Below are 13,690 nucleotides of genomic sequence, written 5' to 3'. Positions count from 1 at the left end.
TGGAGGCCGGGCACAGTGGCTCACACCTGTAATCCCAGCACTTTGGGAGGCCGAGGTGGGCAGATCACTTGAGGTCAGGAGTTCAAGACCAGCCTGGCTAACATGGTGAAACCCCATCTTTACTAAAAATACAAAAATTAGCCAGGCATGGTGGGACATGCCTGTAATCTCAGTTACCGGGGAGGCTGAGGCAGAAGAATCTCTTGAACCTAGGGGGTAGAGGTTGCAGTGAGCTGAGATTGCATCACTGCACTCCAGGCTGTGTGACAGAGAGAGACTCCGTCTCAACAAAACAAAACAAAACAAAAAACAAATGGTGGAGAATTTCTAGTTGGCTGACCATAACTACTCAGGCAGTTAAGACCAGGTTTTCAGTTGTGAGACATCCCAGGAATTTATGTATTTATGTATATGAACATATACACACATATGCATATATATATATGATCAAAAGGCTTGGAAAAAAGGATAAATAAGGATATGCTATCTAATGGAATAAAATTCTCCAAAATCCTTTTAGATCTGCTAAATCACAAGGCAAGGAGAAGTAATATTTATTTCGCCTTTTAAGGAAGATAAAAATCCTGATTTAGTTTTCTGAGATTTGGAGTCTCCTTCCGTCAGCTTCCCCACAGCCCCGGCTCTCATTCCCCAAAGCAGTAAGAACAGAGTTCTCAGCCTCTACATTGATGATTTATCCCGGTCACAGAGGGGACACCCAGCTAACTGAGGTTAACAGCTTTCTCGGTTTCATTTCAAAAAGACATTAGCATGGAGGCTCAATGAAATGCTGATATGCCAAATACTGATTCATTCACCTGCAGAGTTCACTTTAAGGCAGGGACCTATTTGACAGGCAGGGCTGAGCTCCTAGCCTTTTCCTAAAGGGCAATCCCATAATTCATCTCCCAGTGCTAAATTACACCTGACACTTCACTGAAGACGTCAGGTGCACTCACCCAACTGCAATAAGCTTGATGCAGAAGAGGTTTGGAAATGACAAAAGTATTTTTTGAAAATAACAAGACTAATTCAATTGTGGGTGGAAATATCTGTGGTGTAAAATATTCCCAGGCAGAATGCACACATTTGTTTTTGTGTTACGGGCAGGTCTTTTCTCTGGCAATGGGGAATCTCTATGTTGTGCATCACTACCTGAGCTACATGCCCCATGACCTGTCCTTAGATTTGGCCTAGTCACTAAGGAAGCTCCAAGCTTTTCCATCATCTGGGCCTTCCCTACTCTAGTCTCCTTCCAAATTTGCAGGAAAGATGGTTCAAAAGCTACAAAGTCATGCGCTCTTACTGCTCCTCTACAGAATTTTCTGCGGAGAGGTTCAAGAATAGGCACAGGGGAAGCAGAAGACCCGTCCCCTACATTAGCAAAGCCATCAAGTGCTTGAGCATGGCCCTTAACTTGTTATCAGGCCCCAGGGATGCTTTGGTGAAAGAAAAGAAAGAACAAAACAAAACAAGACAAAACAAAACAAACCCAAAACCTTGACAAGTGAAGCCAAGTAGCTTCCTAATGGTCCCATCCAGGAATTTAGTGGGTGCAGGGAGTTGCTGGTCATTTATCTGACGCTGTATGAAGAGAGCACATGAGGCTTTAGCCTGGCCAGAGCTCACGAGAACTTTGGAGGGATGAGGTGAAATGTTTTCTCTGTAACTCAGAAAGTCTTCACTGAGTATGTGCTAGGTGTTGAGGACACTGCAGTGAACAGGCAGACACAGGGGTCTTCTCTCATGGGGCCTCAGGTCTCACTTAGGACACCTGAGCTTAAAAAGAGCTAAGATGATTGACCTGCTGGGCAGTGCCCAGCACCTCTTAGGTGCTTAATAACTGTTGAATGAAGACATTGTAAATAGGGTAAAAGCAAATGAGCTGAACATTACTAAGCGCCTCTCTGTCCCAGATTCTATGCTAGGCCCTTTCCATTACATTATCTAATTCAGCACAAAATGAACAGTTAAAGTCAAGGTCAGACTCTGGCACATGGCTTCTGAGACAGTCTCTTTCATGGCATACACATGAGAAACAGTTCTGTTTAGTGGAAAGACTCCAAGACTAGGTGTCTGTAAAATTTGGGTTTAGTAACTCTGACATTACTAAAGGTATAGTCTTGGGTAAGGATTTGTCCCCTCTGAGCCTCAGTTTCCACATCTATAATTCAGGGATAATGATACCTCCCTCACAAGGTGGTCATGAGGAATGGATGAGATGAATATGAAATGGCTTTGATTATAAATAAGATCCTGCTCTCTGTAAAAGGAAAATCATATTTTACCCATCCACTTTTTAAGAGCTCATGCTGCTTCTAAACAATTAAATTTTACATAATTTCAATAATTCTAACAAAAAAAATCCGAAACAATATTAAGTGTGACCTGGCAGTTATCGAAATGGTATTTGGAGACTTTTCATCAGAAAGATTCCTACAATAAGCCAAGATTCACTTAAGATGATTATTTGTCCTGTTTTCGTCACATATTTGGGGAAATTACTGATACCTAAATAGTTACTCACTTAAGTAGACATTAAATTCTTTCTTTATAAAGAAGGAATTCTTTATTTATAAATAAATTCTTTATAAATTTATTTAATTTTTATTTATAAAAGAATTCTTTATCAATTATCTTTGCTCCTTCAGCATTTCTATGAGTTTCTTTGGATGAATTAAAATTTTGGAGCAACACAGGAGCACAGCATTTCAATGTATTTTTTTTTTTGAGACGGAATCTTACTCTGTTGCCCAGGCTGGAGTGCAGTAGCAAGATCTTGGTTCACTGCAACCTCAGCCTCCCAGGTTCAAGCAATTCTCCTGCCTCAGCCTCCCGAGTAGCTGGGATTACAGGCGCCCGCCACCACATCTGGCTTTTTTTGTATTTCTAGTAGAGACAGGGTGTCACCATGTTGGTCAGGCTGGTCTCAAACTCCTAACCTCAGGTAATCCACTTGCCTCGGCCTGCCAAAGTGCTGGGATTACAGGCGTGAGCCAACACGCCAGGCCTCTTTTTTTTTTTTTTTTTTAATTAAATTTTTTTTTTTTTTTTGCAGAGATGGGGGTTCCTGCTATGTTGCCCAGGCTGGTCTCAAACTCCTGTGTTCAAGCAATCCTCTTGCCTAGGCCTCCCAAAGTGCTGGGATTACAGGCATGAGCCACTATGCCCAGCCTCAGATTCTAACTAAATGAAGAACAACCCTATTTAATGACAGCATGACTTTTTTGGGGGTGGGGGAACAGAGTCTCACTCTGTCACCCAAGCTGGAGTGCAATGTCATGATCTCGGCTTGCTGCAACTTCTGCCTCCTAGTCTTAAGCCATCCTCCTGCTTTAGCCTCCCAAGCGGCTGGGCTATAGGTGCACACCAGCATGTCCATCTAATTTTCATATTTTTGTAGAGACAGGGTTTTGCCATATTGTCCAGGCTGGTCTTGAACTCCTGGGCTCAAGCAATCCTCCTATCTCGGCCTTCCAAAGTGCTGGGATTACAGACGTGAGCCACTGTGCCCAGCTGACAGCATGACTTTAAGAGCACTTTCCCCAATCAGTGTTTTAACAATTAAAATGAAAATTATGTGTAACAATTTTTCTAGTAATTCTTTGTTCTTCTTTTAGTCATTAAAAGAGGTTAAGTGTTGCTTATATTTAATTTTATTTTCTATTTTTATTAACTCTTTTTGTGCTCTAACTGCCTTGGTTTGTGATACTTCCCATGTCAAGATTTGTGAATTCTGTACTTTCATTTTCCTTCCTCCAGATCATCAGTGAAGTGGTTGTGTGATGCCCCATGTCAAGATTTGTGAATTCTGTACTTTCATTTTCCTTCCTCCAGATCATCAGTGAAGTGGTTGTGTGATGCCAAAGTGGGCATGGGTCCTCACGAATGCAGTGGACACTGTCTCCCACCTAAATATAAGGGACCAATGTTTGTCACTGCTCTTTGTTTATGGTCCTTGAGCCAATTTTCAATAGCACATATTCTACCCAATTTGAATTAATTTTGCAAGTGGAAATTCATGGAGTAGTGTATCAAATGCTTTAGTAAAATCCATATATATTACCTCTAGTGCATTCCCTTCATCCATTAATCTTGTAATGCGATTTAAAAGAGTGATCACATTTGTCTGGAATGATTTGTCCTTTATCCATCCCCAAAGCTGCCTCCTGCTCTTGGCTCTATTATCCTCTCCATCCTTTCAGTTTTTCCCTCTTCACATCTGATTCATTATACTGTTAGACACAGGGTTTATATTTTAACAGATGATAATTACTGGTAACACCTTTCTTTCTGTTTAGAAAATATTTAAGGTTTTCAAGTAATCTTTAAAATGTGGATTATTGAAAATGTCTACTGACTTAAATTTGCAAGCAAATTGCTTTAATACAATCTCTTTACTTCAAGCCATGATTCTGAAAACATTTTCCCAGGCCTTATTTTCTTTTAAAATAAGTTTTGTTATGAACCATAAAACAGTATTTAAGCTGTCTTTCCTGTTCTGCTTGTTTGAATTGTTTTTTCCAGCCTCCTATTTCCCCTTCTGCCTGGGAAAGATGTGTACAGTATTATGTAAATTAAGGGTGGTAATCAGTATAAAATTATTGCTGTAATACTAATATATCCACTATGAATGACTATGTTTAATTGCAAAAAAGCTTAGCAAATGTTTCTCTATATGTATTAGATCAATTTGCCTGCCTTCTAAACATACTTCTAAACTTTTAGTTTGGGGTAGATTCTTTTTCTGAAGAGCTCAAATGTTATATACCAAATCAGTAAATTTAGGGTAATAGCTAATTCAAAATATAAGATGTTTTCAAAAGAGGAGAGAGAGCAGGAATGAAAGGAATAATATAACATAAGAAAAGAATGATAAAATCAGAGATGCAGGTATGTAACAGGTAAAAGAGCACGCAATAAGTTGTGGAACTTTAGAATCCTAAGTACAGTTAAGGTGCTGTGAGGTTTCCTTTCAAAAGATGTAGAGGCTCAAATATAGACTAATTCTTTGAGATCAGTTCCTTGACCCACAGTTCCAATGCAAGTGACTTCTCATCTGTCATCATAATCATTGTCCAGCTTTTCTTCTGTGTACAACCAACACTCCATTTAGGAAAGTTAGTGGGAAGGAGGACACAGAATATTGCTTTTCAACTTGCTGCCTGGTAGGTAAAGGGTGGTGAATGCTGAACCAAGGCCCACAAGGATATTTTAGCATCTGCTCCTTGGTTACCTACCAAAGACCCTGATAAGATACCGCTTACAGAATACATGCAGTGAGAATGGGCCAGTGCCTTATAAAATGATGAGGTGAAATAAACTTCATTCAAGTCAAGATCTTAGAACTTTATATTAAATCAGATTCAATTTAGTAACTTAAATTTGTGAGGGTGACTAGTATATTTCAATAGGATAGTCTGTAGGGGTTTATTGAATGCCATTGAAATGCTAATTAAAGACTTGGTTCAACCTGTACTCATACATTAGAACACTGAATAGAAGACCGCTATTAGACAATAAAAATGGTTATAAATTTTTTCCAATTTTATCTCCATGTGGATCTCTACCTTCTTCCTCCTATAATAAACACGTTCATTGTAGAGCAAAAATCAACTTGTACCCAAGAAATATGCAGCCTCACATTGATATGTGAATGTCCATTCATTTGGGTAGGAATGGCAAGTATTTATTACTGGGAAAGAAGAGACGCATACAAAATTAAGTGAATATGCATGAATAAGTCCCAATGCTTATATGACATTAATAGGAAGAAGTTATGTCTGAAAATGTATCTTGCTGTGTACAAGCATCTATGTTTATTCTACATAAAGCATCTGTGCTGAGGACTTAGGAGGGTTTTATTACTAGTGTTCTATTTTTTAAGGAAATATTAACAATCTTTTTCAAATACACAGAGTTCTAGGGAGAATATATACATTATGTATGTGCCTTAAAATTAAATCATTTTTCCTGGCTTTTAATATTTGAATGATAACCTAGATGACAGGTTGATAGGTGCAGCAAACCACCATGGTACATGTATACCTATGTAACAAATCTGCATATTCTGCACATGTATCCCAGAACTTAAAGTATAAAGAAAATTTGAATGATAAAGCCCTAAATAGCTCAGGGTGTGAAGAAAGCCTTTTATCTTCATGTCTCTGCTGCCCCTTTTCCTCATCTGTACTAATGAGAACCTAAAAGAAACAGGTCTGAAATTGGGATATTATTATTATTAGATCGGTAGTACGGGACTGTGATTCCTTAGGAGGCTGAAAACTGAGAGCTGCGCTGAAAGGGAAGTAGAACAGGTGCACATAGTCATCTCTACTCCCTGAAATATGAAGATCTCGTTGATAGGAAAGTTGACTCAAGGAAACATTCAAGCTACTAACTTGAATTTTCTGTTTTAAAGATCATAGTCTATGATCTATGGCTCCCTTATCTTTGAATTTTACTTTCTCCTCCCTTTTAATGTCTAGTGAGCCCCTGCTATATGCCAGATATTGGGCTACATGGTGGTAATATAAAGCCTCACAAGCCATGGTCCATGCCTCAGGAATGTGTGCTCCTGTAGGAGGGACAAACAAGCACATTGAAGCAGAGCCAGTGGTGTACTAAGTGTTAGGCTGGAAAGGTTGTGGAGTGCTCTTGGGACACAGAAGAGTGGCAGCTAACTCTGTCTAGGGGCAGGTTGGTGAAGTTCTTTAGAAGAAATGATATAGTTTTGAAAATAAGTAGGAACTAGCTAGAGTAGGGGTTCTTAACCTGTCATCCACTGATAGCCAAGGATAGGGTTCAATGTGTTTATGAATGTTAGATGGGAAAAAAATCCACCTTTATTTTCATTAATATTGAACTACAGTTTACCATTTCCTTCTATTACAAATGTAGAAAACTGGCCAGCTATGCTGCTGCCGCTGTCACTATGGCCCATTACAAAGCTGCCAACTTGAAGCATGAGCCGTTCTGGAGGTACTTGGAGAAGTCAGGTGTGCTGGACACACTGACCAAGGTGTTGGTATGAAGAACCAGAGAAACCTAACAGTGCTTTGGATTTCTTAAAGCATCACTTAGGAGCTGCTACCCCAGAAAATCCAGAAATAGAGCTGCTTCACCTAGAACTGGTCAAAATGAAAGAGAAATATAAAGCTACTGTAGAAAAAAAAAAAAAAAAACTGAAAGCACAGCTTGCTCAGTACGAACCACCTCAGGAGGAGAAGCGTGCTGAATAGGATTCTTCCCAGTTGAAAAGACATGGAAAAACGGTTTTGTATGACTTGAATACTTTGTATAGTGTGTAATCTTTTCTGAATGGATGCTATAGAACTCTTTTAATATGTTTAATTCACCTATCACACTCTGTTATAAACACACAGAATCATCAATAAAAACTCAATATAACTTTCTTTGGGTCTTAAAGCAGGAGAATCCAAAGTAAATCCTGAAAAAAAACTAAACACAGCCATGTAACTCCGTACCTTAAAAGCCATTCTGTTCACTAGTCTGATTAGGAATGACGGCACTGGTTGTATTTTAGCCAAGGCAGTTTAGCATGGAGCTATTCCTCGGTGTAGTTCAGGACATGAACATAGGTACAGTCATTCTTCGAAGGTGACGCAGTTGTGTACATTCCCTATAGGCAGTTGGAGAGATCCGTGTGACACAAGATGCTTTTGTACGGGTTCCCATGAATCTTCTGCTCTTGTTTGTGTAACATCGAACAAATAACTCTTCTTTGCCACCACTTTGCCTTAGATAATTGTGTGTGTGTGCCAGTTTGAACTCTGATACCACATTTTCCTTCTATGCAATCATGCCTTGTTTGATAATCTTGCATTGCTTTGCTCTGAGCTTTAGTGGGTCCTAGCTGCACACTGACCTTTCTGTGCTGTTTTTCAATTTGCCTAATAACAGCGGTTACCCTGATTGTAATTTATGTAACTTTAAACAGGATCACACTGTACCCCCTGCCTGCCTTATTTGCTTACTGAGCATAGAACAGAGGCAATATGCAACTCTGGGTTCACACACAAGCTGGGATGAGAAGAGGAATGAGCCATATATTGTGGAAAATCATAGTTTGTAGGTATAATTATATAGCGCTTGTTTCCCTCAAAGTATTTTTCTAGGCCTGAATTCATTTTATCTTCATTATCCCTGTGAAGTAGGTGGGGACAAGTATGAGGGGAAGTTGGGTGCTGAATTTTTAGGCCAAAGACTGATGTTAATACAAATCACTCACTAACTGTAGAGCCTTGGGCATATTAGTGAACTGCTCTGAGATTTACTGTCTCCATCTGTTTAACGAAAAGAATATCCGTGATGCTTACCTCACAGGGCTGTTGTGAGGGTCAAATGAGAATGTATGTGAAAGATACGTAAATGGTAAAGCACTATATTCTTGTTTGTTAGTCTTTTTTCCTTTCTTTGGGTAGGCCTACAGTCAGATGTTTTATTTTATTAATCACTTATTTTCCTTATTGATAGACCATCATTTTATACACGTATTCCTATTTCATGTATTCTCTCCCTGTTGTTAGAGAACCCATCTTTGTTTTTGGTCAAAACACACATAGAAAACAAAACGATCCAATGAAAACTGGTTTAACTAGCAAAAGCCTTTGCACCTGTTGGAAACTATGACCAAGCCAATTATAACGGCATTTAAATCAGTCATGTTAGTAGGAATGTGGCAAAGACTGGTACCTCTTCTAGTCACAAGTTTGCTTTTGGAGGGGGGCCAGATACTATTGGAAGAACATTCGCTTGAATAGATTTCTCTTTTACCAATTTGAGTGCCTCCTACATGGGCAGCAATGGACTAAGTGCCGGGTGTGATAAAGAGGAATGACTTAATTATGAGACATGTATATAATCAAATACAGTGTGGGTTAGGACCTGTGACAAACCGTTATAATAAAACATGGCCCCATGAGGGTTTTGGAAGAGAGAGAGACTTGGCTTCTTTAGTTGGTATGACAGTTTCTTGGTAGATACAGGTCGAAATTTTTTTTTGTGGCATCCAATCCTCATGTGCTTTTTACTCATTGGATTAATATTAATATTTCTGTCAGTAAGCCAGGTGACTGTGACTGTCTTTTGTGCCATCCTTTTTGAACAGAATGGCAACATGTGGGTTGGATAATCACACTTCTAGGTGAAACTGACTTGCTTAAACTGCTGTACCAGTTAGTTGAATCTATTTAAACTATTTAAGAATTCAGGATCGGTGTAGCCTACAGAGGTCCTCTTCAGCATTTCTGTCAAGGATTTGGATGAAGACAATATACAAGAAGATGCTTGATGGAAGAGAAAATGGATTCCATCAGTTAAGCTCCTGCTATGCTTCAGCTGCTTTGTCTATAAAATATCGACTTCACATCTTGCCTACCTCACAAGGTTGTTGTAAGAATCAAATTAAATATAATGGATGTAAAAGTGAAAAACATAAATGTAGAAAACAAACTACAGTAATATTAACATACTGGTGACAACATCACCAATAGAAATCATAGCTATTTTCATATCTCATCCATATCAGATATTGTAGATATTTCAAAATATCCCTTACACTCATCACTGCTTTAAAAGTATAGTAGTAGAACCACCACTGGACTTTATTAATGTATTAACAGAGACTATACATATTATCATACCAAATATTGGTGTTTATACTTGGTTTTAATATTTTGATAGCTAAATTTCAATATAAATTGATTTTCTTTGTAATTCTACATGCTTTATTCTTTATTTTATGTATTTAAAAGCATTATACTAAGAAAGGTACATAGGCTTTAGGTATATAGCAGATTGGCAGTGGGGTCCATAACACAGTGAAGGTCAAGAACCCCTGAATGGGGAAGAGGTTGAAGAAGGGGTGCTAGTTATTCCAGGAAGAGGAAAAGCTTCATGGATGTTTCAAATTACATATAATGTGTCTTTAAGGCAAATGTTGATAGGCATGAAGACAAAATATGTACCTAACTGTTTTGTGAAACACAGTGAGCAATATATACTCCCCATGTTTTCACAGGAACATGTTGCTGGGGAGCAAACTCATTAAGCATATTAATAGCTCACCTAGAATTTCTGAAGCTGACAATAAAGGTCCATCATGACATCAGACTCTGCAGCAGGTTGTGCTGTGATAAAAGCCCAAGAAAGATGCCTGAAATACTTATTTGCTACCTTTTCTTGTGTGGTTAGAATGCTAAGGATCATCTAAGAGCAACCAACATTTGCCTTACATGCATTGTAATGGTTATAATAGGTGCTGGAAATACAGAGTATGCCAAAAAGTTATCAAACATTAACAGAAGCAGCAGTAGCTGTGGAAAGAGTACTTGACCAGGAGTCCTTAGCTTCAGGCCACAGCTTCAAGTCTGACACTAATATCTGTGTCACCTTGTGCATGTTTTATTATTGGTAAAATGAAGATAATGACTTCTGCTCTAACTTATCTTGTAAATTTGCTCTAAAGATCAAATGAGTATGTCAAGATGCTTAGAAAGGTTTGAAACATAATACATATGTTATTAATATGGAAATAAAGGTGAAATATCAATATTATAACATTTTATGTTTTGAATATAGAAATAAAGTGAAATCTTCTATCCTTGTATTATAAAATATATTGAAGAGGAAACCTTTTAGACATAGTATTTTAAAGACCTCTATATGTATAAAATATAAAATGTAAATGTAGCATATGAAATATCTATAACATAAGAGTTAAATTCTTACAAGACTGTAGACAATGAAACGTGTTATCTTAAGTCTTAGATAACTCCATAATAAAATCACTTTCTTATAGCTGGCAACAAGCTTTCAAATATGACCTGTAGCATAAGACAGCAGTGAATTTATGTATGTGCTATTTAGATTTAGTGGCACTAAGATCACAAGGACATACACATTTAATTAGTGGAGTACACTCAATTCTAAAATTTAAATCACTTTCTCCAAATAAGCTGGTTCTTCACAGGAATCATGCAAGCAAATGTTGACAAATATTGCAAATAATGGGAGAAAGACACAAATCTTAGGATTTTTCTTCCTAAAAATATCTGTTCTTATTAAGATGCTTTTCATTATAACTTGGCAGAGCAGGATTTAAGTATCAACCTGAGTCTTCCATTCTCTAGGTCAATGTTGAAAGTTTATTTCTACAGTAAAACACATGTTTCACATTCTTGGTGTTGCCATATAAATCAAACAAAGAGAACTGCATTCCAATTCTCTCCATTATTACAGAAGCATATAACTTACTAACTAGAACATTCTTCCATTTTTAGTTTGAAGTGTTTTTCAACTTCAAGTATGCTTGGAAAATTATTAAGCCAAGGCTATTGTGATTATATCTGTTAGACTTTTATTCCATATAAATTATCTAAGCCAAATGGAGTCCAAAATACTGACCCTTGACTGCCAGTTAGAATAGTCCCTAATCCTCAATCACGTGCTAAAAGAGACAAATGAGCTAGATTTGAGTTTGAAAACTACCACCTCTGAACAAAAAGAAAAACAATGAAGCTGAATATGCATTTGGGAAAGACACAGTTAACGCAAATGGTAGAGAAATGTGGAACACTATTCTAAACTGCTCGTGTTCACTGCTTCCCGAGTACAGACACTTGCACCAAGATACAGAGACACACACTTATAAACTCACACATATGGATCAGAATGACTAAACATTTTTAAATCAGGAGAAGCAAAACCCAGTAGATTCTCCCCGACAGTCTGTAGAGTGCACACACACCCACTACCACACACCCTTGACCAGTGTAAGATCCAGAAGTGCTTAAACAATTTTGTAGGCATAAATTACAAATTAATGAAACCTGCCGAAGACAGACACATAAAGACACGCTGTTCAAGATATAAGCATTGAAGCAAGGCAGACACCTGAGAAAAACAGTCAGAAGTTCCCAAACTGAAAATATTGTATCCTGGACATTCAAGTAGATGAACGATTCAGGGTGAACAGATTTGTATCATGGGGCCAGAGCAGATGATGGGTTTAGGCACCACAGTAGTCCCTAAAGACCATTCTCCCTAGCGTCCAAATTTCTAAAAATTAAAGCTTAATGGTTCCAATTCTTTATAAGATTGTCCTTTCAGGGGGGAAACACTGATCAGTGGTCTCAGTCTTGCTAGCTGTCTTCAAGGACTCTGCCCCCACCAGTTCCTCAGCATCCTTTATTTTTCCATTCTCTTGAAGAAGGGATGCTCTGTTCATTTCACGTGAGCTTAGATTTATGAGGTGCTGAGAAACAAGAGTATGGGGCCCTTCAAGTTGTACTCCCAGATGTAATACTACAAGTGAGTCAACACAGGATCTTAGCATTGGCTAACATGTTTGTGCTACAAAGCTTGTTTGTTACTGGATCCAAATGGATGCCCCAGTCAAAGCAAAAACAAAGCAACAACTCAAAAAGTCTTCCCTCATTGCCCCCAAAATAGCCCATTCCTTTCTGAGTCCAGGCTCCTGAATGCACATGAAACTGTGTAGCCTTGACTGGGGGGATCGGCACTCCCTCCTCAGCTGGAGGCTGCATTCAGAAAGAATGGATTTTTTCCAGCTCTGATAGTCTGAGATATTGTGCCTGTCACTCAGAGGCTGAGCAAAATAGGGTTCAAAACAGAGAACAGAGATGTATAAACAGATGCAAGACAGTGAGAAGAGTGTCCGGAGTAGGGAGACGAAAGAGATCGGTATCAAGCCTTATCCTGGGATGGGCCACTCTCTCTGTTCCTGTAAAAAGCTCCTAGGCTATTTTAATTATAAATATTTATATCTATGGAAGCAAATTCAGAAGGATTCATATCCCAGGGGAATGCAGATCAATAGATCTAAGCAAACCTCATCTCCAGGCTGACCACTTAACACTGTTATCACCGATTAAGGCTGCTTGGCCCTCTGGGAGGGTGTCAGTTCCCCTCTTGTCCTGCATGGGTCCACCCCATTCTTGGCCCCAAGAGGAAATCAATAACAGGATGCAGGGATCGATACACAGGACATCTGCTTGGCTGCAGTGGCTCACCTTAGGATCAGAGTTTGGTTAGCCCTTGTCTATCCCGCAAGCCCCTATTCCTTCCCCCAACCCCTCCATCCTTCCAGATCTGCTGGAGCATTCCAATTTTGATCTTTAGCTCACTCACTGAAATCGGCCCAGATGCTGCTGACTCTCTTGAGCAAGACATAAAGACTTGGTTAACATTTGCCTTACTTTCCAAAAGTAAAGAAACTTACCTGACCTCAAGGATCGAGTCAGAGTCGATTTCCCGCTTCATGGCCCGGGGCATGCTTTCTGCTGCTGACTGTCTGGCCACCAAGTACTGTGGGAGCAATTGGAGCTGGCTGGGTTACTGTTCCAGGTTTGCCTGCGTCTCCCTATGCTTGGTCTGCAGTTGATAGATCCTCTGCTCCTGAAGCATCCAGCTATTGACCCGCCCAGGGAAAGAAAGAAAAAAATGGAAAAAAAAAATCAATTAATACTAACCGGCTTAACAAAACCCTGCATAGCACAGGCCTGGAGCATACAGGGTAGGAGTTGGGATGGTCTCAGTGGCAACAATGAGTGTAGGGACAGGCTCAGCCAGCTAGAAAACCTGATGTTCCAGGGACAGGAAGCCAATATGGTAGGCGTGATCATACACGCACACATATTCTCTCTCT

The 13,690-nt window shown here is 39.1% G+C and overlaps 1 protein-coding gene and 1 pseudogene across 2 annotated transcripts in view; one reads left to right on the top strand and one right to left on the bottom strand.

Moving 5' to 3' along the window:
* Nucleotides 1-13,690, bottom strand: part of PMFBP1 (polyamine modulated factor 1 binding protein 1) — a 262,936-nt gene that overhangs the window by 163,557 nt on the left and 85,689 nt on the right. Inside the window, exon 6 of the mRNA XM_077984485.1 lies at nucleotides 13,265-13,453. The gene's annotated coding sequence lies outside the window, so the exon portion shown is untranslated. The remainder of the gene's footprint in view (nucleotides 1-13,264; nucleotides 13,454-13,690) is intronic.
* Nucleotides 3,656-8,614, top strand: LOC144338370 (c-Myc-binding protein pseudogene; annotated as a pseudogene). Its single transcript, XR_013412399.1, has one exon. The product of XR_013412399.1 is annotated as a c-Myc-binding protein pseudogene (transcript).

Source organism: Macaca mulatta, chromosome 20 (assembly GCF_049350105.2).
Source record: "Macaca mulatta isolate MMU2019108-1 chromosome 20, T2T-MMU8v2.0, whole genome shotgun sequence".
In the NCBI taxonomy this organism is placed as follows: domain Eukaryota; kingdom Metazoa; phylum Chordata; class Mammalia; order Primates; family Cercopithecidae; genus Macaca; species Macaca mulatta.
Note: the sequence above shows the minus strand (reverse complement) of the source record. Positions and strands in the feature narration are given on the sequence as shown.